General features: G+C 36.6%; 1 pseudogene across 1 annotated transcript in view; it reads right to left on the bottom strand.

Moving 5' to 3' along the window:
- Positions 1-475: 475 nt before the first annotated feature.
- The window catches only part of LOC149749698 (myelin expression factor 2 pseudogene), a 178,643-nt pseudogene continuing 166,809 nt past the window's right edge, over positions 476-12,309 (bottom strand). The window contains exon 3 of the transcript XR_016392826.1: positions 476-12,309. This exon is cut by the window's right edge and continues 65,184 nt beyond it. The product of XR_016392826.1 is annotated as a myelin expression factor 2 pseudogene (transcript).

Below are 12,309 nucleotides of genomic sequence, written 5' to 3'. Positions count from 1 at the left end.
TATTTACAATAGCCCGGAGATGGAAACAACCTAAGTGTCCATCATAGGATGAATGGATAAAGAAGATGTGGCACATATATACAATGGAATATTACTCAGCCATAAAAAGAAACGGAATTGAGCTATTTGTAATGAGGTGGATAGACCTAGAGTCTGTCAAACAGAGTGAAGTAAGTCAGAAAGAGAAAGACAAATACCATATGTTAACACATTTATATGGAATTTAAGAAAAAAAATGTCATGAAGAACCTAGGGGTAACACAGGAATAAAGACACAGACCTACTAGAGAACGGACTTGAGGATATAGGGAGAGGGAAGGATGAGCTGTGACAAAGCGAGAGAGAGGCATGGACATTTATACACTACCAAATGTAAGGTAGATAGCTAGTGGGAAGCAGCCACATAGCACAGGGAGATCAGCTCGGTGCTTTGTGACCGCCTGGAGGGATGGGATAGGAAGGGTGGGAGGGAGGGAGACGCAAGAGGGAAGAGATATGGGAACATATGTATATGTATAACTGATTCACTTTGTTATAAAGCAGAAACTAACACACCACTGTAAAGCAATTATACCCCAATAAAGAGTTAAAAAAAAAAAGAAATGAAAAAGACATGGAGGAAACAATAGCAAAGATCAATAAAACTAAAACCTGGTTCTTTGAGAATATAAACAAAATTAGTAAACCATTAACTAGACTCATCAAGAAAAAAAGGGAGAAGACTCAAATCAATAGAATCAGAAATGAAAAAGGAGAAGTATCAACCAACACTGCAGAAATACAGGGATCATGAGCGATTACTACAAGCAACTATAAGCCAACAAAATGGACAACCTGAAAAAAAAAAAGGACAACCTGGAAGAAATGGACAAATTCTTAGAAAAGCACAACCTTCCGAGGCTGAACCAGGAAGACACAGAAAATGTAAACAGATCAATCACAAGCACTGAAATTGAGACTGTGATTAAAAATCTTCCAGCAAACAAAAGCCCAGGACCACATGGCTTCAGAGCCAAATTCTATCAAACATTTACAGAAAAGCTAATGCCCATCCTTCTCAAACTCTTCCAATATCTAGCAGAGGGAGGAACACTCCCAAACTCATTCAATGAGGCCACCATCATGATACAAAACCAGACAAAGATGTCACAAAAAAAAAGAAAACTACAGGCCAATATCACTGATGAACATCAATGCAAAAATCCTCAACAAAATACTAGCAAAGAGAATCCAATAGTATATTAAAAGGATCATACACCATGATTAAGTGGGGTTAATCCCAGGAATGCAAGGATTCTTCAATATACGCAAATCAATCAATGTGATACACCATATTAACAAACTGAAGGAGAAAAACCATATGATCATCTCAATCGATGCAGAAAAAGCTTTTGACAAGATTCAACACCCCTTTATGATAAAAACTCGCCAGAAAGTTTGCATACAGGGAACTTACCTCAACGTAATAAAGGCCATATACGGCAAACCCACAGCCAACATTGTCCTCAATGGTGAAAAACTGAAACCATTCCCACTAATGTCGGGAACAAGACAAGGTTGCCCACTCTCACCACTATTATTCAACGTAGTTTTGGAAGTTTTAGCCACAGCAATCAGGGACAAAAAGAAACAAAAGGAATCCAAATCAGAAAAGAAGAAGTAAAACTGTCACTGTTTGCAGATGACATGATACTATACATAGAGAATTCTAAAGATGCTACCAGAAAACTACTAGAGCTAATCAATGAATTTGGTAAAGTAGCAGGATACTAAATGAATGCACAGAAATCTCTTGCATTCCTATAGACTAATGATGAAAAATCTGAAAGTGAAATCAAACATTTACAGAAAAGCTAATGCCCATCCTTCTCAAACTCTTCCAAAATATAGCAGAGGGAGTAACACTCCCAAACTCATTCTACAAGGCCACCATCACCTTGATAACAAAACCAGACAAGGATGTCACAAAGAAAGAAAACTACAGGCCAATATCACTGATGAATATAGATGCAAAAATCCTCAACAAAATACTAGCAAACAGACTCCAACAGCACATTAAAAGGATCATACACCATGATCAAGTGGGGTTTGTTCCAGGAATTCAAGGATTCTTTAATATACGCAAATCAATCAATGTGATAAACCATATTAACAAATTGAAGGGAAAAAACCGTATGATCATCTCAATAGAGGCAGAGAAAGCTTTCGACAAAATTCAACACCCATTTATGATAAAAACCCTGCAGAAAGTAGGCATAGAGGGAACTTACCTCAACATAATAAAGGCCATACATGACAAACCCACAGCCAACATCGTCCTCAATGGTGAAAAACTGAAAGCATTCCCACTAAGATCAGGAACAAGACAAGGTTGCCCACTCTCACCACTCTTATTCAACATAGTTTTGGAAGTTTTAGCCACAGCAATCAGAGAAGAAAAAGAAATAAAAGGAATCCAAATCAGAAAAGAAGAAGTAAAACTGTCACTGTTTGCAGATGACATGATACTATACATAGAGAATCCTAAAGATGCTACCAGAAAACTACTAGAGCTAATCAATGAATTTGGTAAAGTAGCAGGATACAAAATTAATGCACAGAAATCTCTGGCATTCCTATATACTAATGATGAAAAATCTGAAAGTGAAATCAAGAAAACACTCCCATTTACCATTGCAACAAAAAGAATAAAATATCTAGGAATAAACCTACCTAAGGAGACAAAAGACCTGTATGCAGAAAATTATAAGACACTGATGAAAGAAATTAAAGATGATACAAATAGATGGAGAGATATACCATGTTCTTGGATGGGAAGAATCAACATTGTGGAAATGACTCTGCTACCCAAAGCAATCTACAGATTCAATGCAATCCCATCAAACTACCACTGGCATTTTTCACAGAACTAGAACAAAAAATTTCGCAATTTGTATGGAAACACAAAAGACCCCGAACAGCCAAAGCAATCTTGAGAACGAAAAACGGAGCTGGAAGAATCAGGCTCCCTGACTTCAGACTATACTACAAAGCTACAGTAATCAAGACAGTATGGTACTGGCACAAAAACAGAAAGACAGATCAATCGAACAGGATAGAAAGCCCAGAGATAAACCCACGCACCTATGGTCACCTTATCTTTGATAAAGGAGGCAGGAATGTATAGTGGAGAAAGGACAGCCTCTTCAATAAGTGGTGCTGGGAAAACTGGACAGGTCCATGTAAAAGTATGAGATTAGATCACTCCCTAACACCATACACAAAAATAAACTCAAAATGGATTAAAGACCTAAATGGAAGGCCAGAAACTATCAAACTCTTAGAGGAAAACATAGGCAGAACACTCTATGACATAAATCACAGCAAGATCCTTTTTGACCCACCTCCTAGAGAAATGGAAATAAAAACAAAAATAAACACGTGGGACCTAATGAAACTTCAAAGTTTTTGCACAGCAAAGGAAACGATAAACAAGACCAGTAGACAACCCTCAGAATGGGAGAAAATATTTGCAAATGAAGCAACAGACAAAGGATTAATCTCCAAAATTTATAAGCAGCTCATGCAGCTCAATAACAAAAACACAAACAACCCAATCCAAAAATGGTCCGAAGACCTAAATAGACATTTCTCCAAAGAAGATATACAGACTGCCAACAAAACACATGAAAGAATGCTCAACATCATTAATCATTAGAGAAATGCAAATCAAAACTACAATGAGATATCATCTCACACCAGTCAGAATGGCCATCATCAAAAAATCTAGAAACAATAAATGCTGGAGAGGGTGTGGAGAAAAGGGAACCCTCTTGCACTGTTGGTGGGAATGTAAATTGATACAGCCACTGTGGAGAACAGTATGGAGGTTCCTGAAAAAACTACAAATAGAACTACCATATGACCCAGCAATCCCACTACTGGGCATATACCCTGAGAAAACCATAGTTCAAAAAGAGTCATGTACCAAAATGTTCATTGCAGCTCTATTTACAATAGCCCAGAGATGGAAACAACCTAAGTGTTCATCATAGGATGAATGGATAAAGAAGATGTGGCACATATATACAATGGAATATTACTCAGCCATAAAAAGAAACGAAATTGAGCTATTTGTAATGAGGTGGATAGACCTAGAGTCTGTCATACAGAGTGAAGTAAGTCAGAAAGAGAAAGACAAATACCGTATGCTAACACATATATATGGAATTTAAGAAAAAAAATGTCATGAAGATCCTAGGAGTAAGACAGGAATAAAGACACAGACGTACTAGAGAACAGACTTGAGGATATGGGGAGGGGAAAGGGTAACGTGTGACAAAGCGAGAGAGAGGCATGGACATATATACACTACCAAACGTAAGGTAGATAGCTAGTGGGAAGCAGCCACATAGCACAGGGAGATCAGCTCGGTGCTTTGTGACCGCCTGGAGGGGTGGGATAGGGAGGGTGGGAGGGAGGGAGACGCAAGAGGGAAGAGATATGGGAACATATGTATATGTATAACTGATTCACTTTGTTATAAAGCAGAAACTAAGACACCACTGTAAAGCAATTATACTCCAATAAAGATGTAAAAAAAAAAAAAAGAATGGACGGTGGTATACAAAAGACAGTTGAAGAGCCCCATGTGGAAGAAAACATGCTCTATGAAACAGGAAAATTGCCCACAAGTGCTTCATGTGATTTAAAATTTTAATAAGACTTAAAATAAGAACTCAGATGTCAAATAATGAAAAAACAGAATGAGACTAAATGGCTGTTTATATAGCTATGGAAACAAATTAAAAGCCAAGATGCCATTATTAAAAAACCGTTAAGTAAATTAGAAACAAAAGAAAGCAGATAAACACAGCTATAAAGTGAATTACTGACATGAAACAAAGGCTTAATGTAACCACAATGAATGAAAAAAGAATAAAATGAAAACAATTACAAGATAATCAACATGGAGGACAAAGGTGATCTAACTTGGGGCTAACTAGTATCCCTGAAAAGATATTCAACCATTGAAAATACCATAAAATCAAAAATTATTCCTTAAATGATGAAGTAAATCTATATACTGAAAAAGCACACAATAGCAAAACAAAAATTGATGCATACGTATCAAAACCCGGGTGTTAATGTATATGTGTATATGCATATATATATTATTTAAAATATATATTACATAAAATTACATGTAATGTTATATAATACATGTAATGTACTTTCTACTTTTTTTCTTCTATGAGGCAAAAAAAAAAAAAAAAAAATTCAAGCTCATTTAACAGTTCTCCCCAGCAACATCCATTGCCAGAAGCTAATAAATGGGTATATACAAAGTTCTAAAAAAAAAAAAAATCAGGACTAAAGAATACTATATCCTACCAACTCACCCCTCAAGTATAAAGGCAACTGTTTTCAACATGGAAGAATTCAGGGAGTATAAAACCTGCACGTCCTTCTTAAAAAAAAATAATGTAAGCTTAAATCCAGCCACCAGTGACATGAATAGAGGCCCAATAAGACTAGTGAACCATCCAAAGTCAGAAGATACTTCAGTAAGGTCCACAAAGTTCTGAGAGAGCTGAATTTAATACACACTTGTTGACTGACTGACTGTCTTCACTCAGGTTAAGAATAAATAAGCAACCTTAGACATTATCATTTGACTTGCCTTTGCAGCTGGCAAGATATTTGAGTTGTCCCTCAGGAACACGTCTCCATTCTGCTACCAAAATTTCATTTCCCAAAATACACAAAATGACCTACAGAATTGATTCCCATGTAAGGCCTATTCTTTTCCACTCCCATGATATGACTCATCTAATTCATCTCTCCCCAAATGGCTCTTATCTACATTTCCAAGCCCTTCCTGTAGATTACCATTATAACCAATTCAATACTATATTTCAAGGGCTTTAAATATCTTCATATATTTTGATCCAATGAATTCTCTTCCAGATATGTGTCAAAAAAATCATCTGAGATATAGGCAAACATGTATGCTTATTATAGTATTTATAACTACATTTGCAAAATTTTACAAGCAATATAAATGTCCCTAAAGAAATGATTAAATTATGATATATAAAAGTTATGTTAATATTTTGAAAATTGGCTGTGATATCAGAACATGAATATAATAGAATAATATCCGAAACAATGAGGGTACAACAAATGTGAGTATATAAATACATATGATAAGGTTCAAAATGCATAAAAATATATGTTTATTAATGTAAAAGATAATGGAAGGAAACACACTCTGATTTTCTCTGGGTTGTGGTTTTAAAAAATAATTTTATTTTTAGTAATTATTATCATGAAAAATTCAAGGTGTATAGTAAAAACAAATTAGAGAAAAAATAGCTACCTAAACTCCACTATTACTATATATTATCATTAACATTAGATGAACATAATTTCAGATATTACTATATGTATATGACTTTGTGTGTGTGTATACATAATACACATAGAACGTAACTTAATAAAAATGATTATAATATAGACCTATGTTTAAAATGAAGTGTACTAAGTATAATTATACTAGAATTATACCACCTGTCATTTAACCAGGGCTTCTCTATAGCCAATTCGCTTCTTTTGATTCATCATTTCATGGGCTAGATTTTTTTTTTTCCCAACCAGTACTTACAAATCTTGTTTCCTTTCATTCTTACATACTTAAGGTAATGAGATTGTTTGATGTATACCCAAATGACAACTTGACTGAATATTTATTGGCTTTAATTGAGTTGCATCACTGTGAGTTAAAGTCTAAGACTTGTTCTCCGCTCCCTAAAATTCTTGTCCACATCTAAACCTTTTCACATATGAATTTCAGAATTTATCAAGTGAGAACTTAATTCTCTGCATTTTTCCTTTAAGGCTTGGGAAGTGCCTTTGTCTTGGGGCCGGGGATGGGACTGTATTTTAGGTTCTGGGAATACAGTAGTAACCAAGATAGACAAGGTCACTTCTCTCAAAGAGTATGCATGATGAATCAGAAAATGAAAAGGACAATAATAAAAAGCAAAGCATAGATTGGCAAGGCCTATGATGGGGGTGATACATGGCTATGTTGTGAAGCAGGAATTCGGAGACCTTGCTTCTAGGAAAAACTTACTGTTCATCCATGAGAAACACTGAACTTTCTCTGGGCCTTGATTTATCTCTAAATTGAACATATTAAACTAGGTTATATCTGAGATCATTTCACTATCCCCCAAATTTCCTCCCATAATGTATTCATGTGACTATCTTCTGCCCATACTGGTTTAGTCCTGCCTCCTTCTACAGGAAGGCTTGGCAAACCACTTAAGCTCACTGATGTTCTCCACTCAGTGCAATGAATGATGTCAGTTCTGCTTATTATACACTTATCATATACTTTGTCTTCTCAACCAGATATAAGTTCCCAAAAGAAGAGACCAGGTCTTAAGCTTTATATTCCCATAGCACTGAACATGTTGCCCGGCACTTCCAGAGAAGTACAACTTAAATTCACAGAGACACTGCCTGAGTAGAAGTATAGGCCAGCAAGGAACATTGGTATATTAGTCCTTGGTGAGAAAATAGCTTCTATTCCTGCCTTTTTTATAAACTATTATGTTAATACCACTCTGTGATATACAACGTGGGGCATCACAACTTCTAACAAATGTTTATATTGCAAATATTTGAAACATGATATTCTACAAATACCAAATATACGTAGAAGTTTTAAAGGTCCATATCTCAACCCTAGTCCCAGCTTTTAGTGGACCTCTAAAGAGCATGGTGCAAACTCAAATGCCTAGGCAGTGTACATGGATGAGGTAACCGAGTTTTACTGCAGTAGCATCTTAACTCATAATTTATCACACAAATTAAATATTTGGTCTTTATTTCCACTAATAATCTATGTTCTCCCATTTTTCTCGAAAATTAGCCCCTCTCAATCCATCATTCACTTTCCCACTGTGATAAAGAAATACATATAATAAATATATTCTTTTTAACCCTATTACAAAAAAAGCACATGCAAAATGATAAATGTCACTGCCACTCAACCTCAATGTTGGCAAGACCAAACTGAAGACTGAGGTCCCACCTAACCCACTCAAAAGAGGCAGCTGCTCCTTACTTCTAATGAAATGTTTCCAGTTTTATTTGTTTTGTTTTGTTCCTGCAAGAGAGGCCAGAAGTCTGCATTTTTGTGTAGCATCTCCCAATTTAAAAATATTAACAACCAATTTAAATATTTTAAAATGCTATACAAACAAAACAAAAATGTCTATGAATATGTGGCTCACAGACTTAAAGTCTAAAATTTCTTTTCTAAAATTTCTTCACCTCTGACATGTAATGAATTTCTTTACTCAAGGTAGAGGTAGAGGGTAAGCTCTATGCAGAGTTATTCTGCTATTAGTGGTGCTGAAATTTCTGTTCTTATGCTGCACTGTGCAGATGACCCTATCTGATCCTTCACTGAAGAAATGTGCTGTATGCATAGAACATAATAGTGGGATTCCAAAATGGTCTGTGTGGCAAAAAGAATAAAATAACTAGGAATAAACCTACCTAAGGAGGCAAAATACCTGTACGCAGAAAACAGTAAGACACTGATGAAAGAAATCAAAGACGATAAAAACAGATGGAAAGATATACCATGTTCTTGGATTGGAAGAATCAACATTGTGTAAATGACTATACTACCCAGAGCAATCTAAGATTCAGTGCAATCCCTATCAAATTACCAATGGCATTTTTTTACAGAACTATAACAAAAAAATTTACAATTTGTATGGAAACACAAAAGACCCTGGGTAGCAAAAGCAATCTTGAGAAATAAAATCGGAGCTGGAGGAATCAGGCTCCCAGACTTCAGACTACACTATAAAGCTACAGTAATCAAGACAGTATGGTACTGGCACAAAAACAGAAAGATAGATCAATGGAACAGGATAGAAACCTCACAGATAAACCCACACACATATGGTCACCTTATCTATGACAAAGGAGGCAAGAATACAAAATGGAGAAAAGGCCACTTCAATAAGTGGTGCTGGGAAGACTGGACAGCTACATGTAAAAGAATGAAATTGGAACACTCCCTAATACCATACACAAAAATAAACTCAAAATGGATTAAAGACCTAAATGTAAGGCCAGACACTATAAAACTCTTAGAGGAAAACATAGGCAGAACACTTTATGACACAAATCACAGCAAGATCTTTTTTGACCCACCTCCTAGAGGAATGGAAATAAAAATAAACAAATGGGACCTAGTGAAACTTAAAAGCTTTTGCAGAGCAAAAGAAACCATAAACAAGACGAAAAGACAACCCTCAGAATGGGAGAAAATATTTGCAAATGAAGAAACAAACAAAAGATACAAGCAGCTCATGCAGCTCAATATCAGAAAAACAAAAACCCCATCCAAAAATGAGCAGAAGACCTAAATAAACATTACTCCAAAGAAGACATACAGATTGCCAACAAACATGAAAAGATGCTCAACATCACTAATCATTAGAGAAATGCAAATCAAAACCACAATGAGGTATCATCTCACAATGGTCAGAATGGCCATCATCAAAAAATCTAGAAACAATAAATGCTGGAGAGGGTGTGGAAAAAAGGGAACCCTCCTGCACTATTGGTGGGAATTTAAATTGATGCAGCCACTATGGAGAACAGTATGGAGGTTTCTTAAAAAATTAAAAATAGGGCTTCCCTGGTGGCACAGTAGTTGAGAATCTGCCTGCCAGTGCAGGGGAAACGGGTTTGATCCCTGGTCCAGGAACATGCCGCATGCCATGGAGCAGCTAGGCCCACGAACCACAACCACTGAGCCTGTGCTCTGGAGTCCATGAGCCACAACTACTGAGCCCACGTGCAACAACTACTGAAGCCCATGCACCTAGAGCCTGTGTCCCGCAACAAGAGAAGCCACCACAATGAGAAGCCCACAAACCCCAACGAAGATTGGCCCCCACTTGCCACAACCAGAGAAAAGCCCGTGTGCAACAATGAAGACAATACAGCCAGAAACAATAAACAAATAAAATAAAAATAATAAAATAAATAAATTTTTAAAAAAATTAAAATAGAACTACCATATGACCCTGCAATCCCACTACTGGGCATATACCCTGAGAAAACCATAATTCAAAAAGAGTCATGTACCACAGTATTCAGTGCAGCACTATTTATAACTTCCGGGACATGGAAGCAACCTAAATGTCCACTGACAGATGAATGGATAAAGAAGATGTGGCACATATATATACAATGGAATATTACTCAGCCATAAAAAGAAATGAAATTGAGTTATTTGTAGTGAGGTGGATGGACCTAGAGTCTGTCATACAGAGTGAAATAAGTCAGAAAGAGAAAAACAAATACCATATGCTAACACATACATATGGAATCTAAGAAAACAAAATGGATCTGAAGAACCTAGGGGCAGGGCAAGAATAAAGATGCAGACATAGAGAATAGACTTGAGGACACTGGGAGTGGGAAGGGTAAGCTGTGATGAAGAGAGTGGCATGGACATATATACACTACAAAATGTAAAATAGATAGGTAGTGGGAAGCAGCTAGCAAGATCAGCTCAGTGCTTTGTGACCACCTAGAGGGGTGGGATGGGGGGTTGGAGGAAAACACAAGAGGGAGGAGATATGGGGATATATGTATATGTATAGCTGATTCACTTTGTTATACAGTAGAAACTAACACAACATTGTAAAGCGATTATACTCCAATAAAGATGTTAAAAATAAATAAAATTGATTACATACAAAAAAAAAGATGTGGCACATATATACAATGGAGTATTACTCAGCCATAAAAAGGAACGAAATTGAGTTATTTGTAATGAGGTGGATGGACTTAGAGTCTGTCATACAGAGTGAAGTAAGTCAGAAAGAGAAAAACAAATACCATATGCTAATTCATATATATGGAATCTAAAAAAACGGTACTGATGAACCTAGTGGCAGGGCAGGAATAAAGACACACAAGTAGAGAACGGACTTGAGGACACAGTGGGGAAGGGTAAGCTGGGACGAAGTGAGAGAGTAGCATTGACATATATACACTACCAAATGTAAAACGGATGGCTAATGGGAAGCTGCTGCATAGCACAGGGAGATCAGCTCAATGCTTTGTGACAACCTAGAGGGGTGGGATAGGGAGGGTGGGAGGGAGGCTCAAGAAGGAGGGTATATGGGGATATATGTATACTTATAGCTGATTCACTTTGCTGTACAACAGAAACAAACACAACAATGTAAAGCAATTATACTCCAATAAAGATATAAAAAATAAAATAAAATTTAAAAAATGGTCTGTGTGGGTTGCACCTTCTCAGCAGATTGTGACTTTGAACTTTATTATGCAAATAGAATGCACTTAGACTTCTTTTTTTTTTTTTTCTTTTTTTTTGCAGTACGCCGGCCTCTCACTGTTGTGGCCTCTCCCGTTGCGGAGCACAGGCTCCGGACGCGCAGGCTCAGCGGCCATGGCTCACAGGCCCAGCCGCTCCACGGCATGTGGGATCTTACCGGACCGGGGAACGAACCCGTGTTCCCTGCATCGGCAGGCGGACTCTCAACACTGCGTCACTAGGGAAGCCCTAGACTTCTAATTTTTAATAGCAACATATACCCTAGTGGTCTCAGAGTTCACAGAGACATGTGAATAGAGCCATTTCTCACTAGCCAGATTGGAAAACCTCATAATTTATGGAGCATTGAGTCGATAATTCAGGAGTCTTGCCTCGGTAGAGTGAATAAAAATCCCTAGAATAAAAGTTACTCTGGTCTCATTAAACAAACCTTAAAAGCAAGACCTGAAAGAATCAAACTGTTTCTAAGTAACTTAACTGTCTTCCAAAATAAAGCTCAAGGATATTTATAGGAATACAAAATATTCAGCACATAACAAAGTAAAACTTACAGCATCTGTCATCCAATCAAAAATTACCAGGCAGGCAAATGAGCAGGAAAACATGACCCATAACAAGTAGAAAAACCAACCAATCAAAACCAATCCAATAATGACATGGATGTTAGAATCAACAGACCAGAGTGTTGAAATATTATAACTATACTCCATATGTGCATAAAGCTAGAGGAAAAATTAAGGATGTTAATTGGTGATGTGAAAGGAAATTTTTAAAGACTAAAATCAAACTTCTAGAAGGGAAAATTATAATATCAGAGATGAAAAAGACACTGAATGGGATTAGTGACAGATTAGGTGTTATAGAAGAAAATATTGGTAAACCGGTATATCAATAGCAACTATCCAAAATGAAACAGAGAA

The sequence above is a fragment of the Delphinapterus leucas genome, chromosome 3 (assembly GCF_059928025.1).
Source record: "Delphinapterus leucas isolate spDelLeu-1000000601 "Yukka" chromosome 3, BTC_Dleu_Yukka2, whole genome shotgun sequence".
NCBI classification, from domain to species: Eukaryota; Metazoa; Chordata; class Mammalia; order Artiodactyla; family Monodontidae; genus Delphinapterus; species Delphinapterus leucas.
Note: the sequence above shows the minus strand (reverse complement) of the source record. Positions and strands in the feature narration are given on the sequence as shown.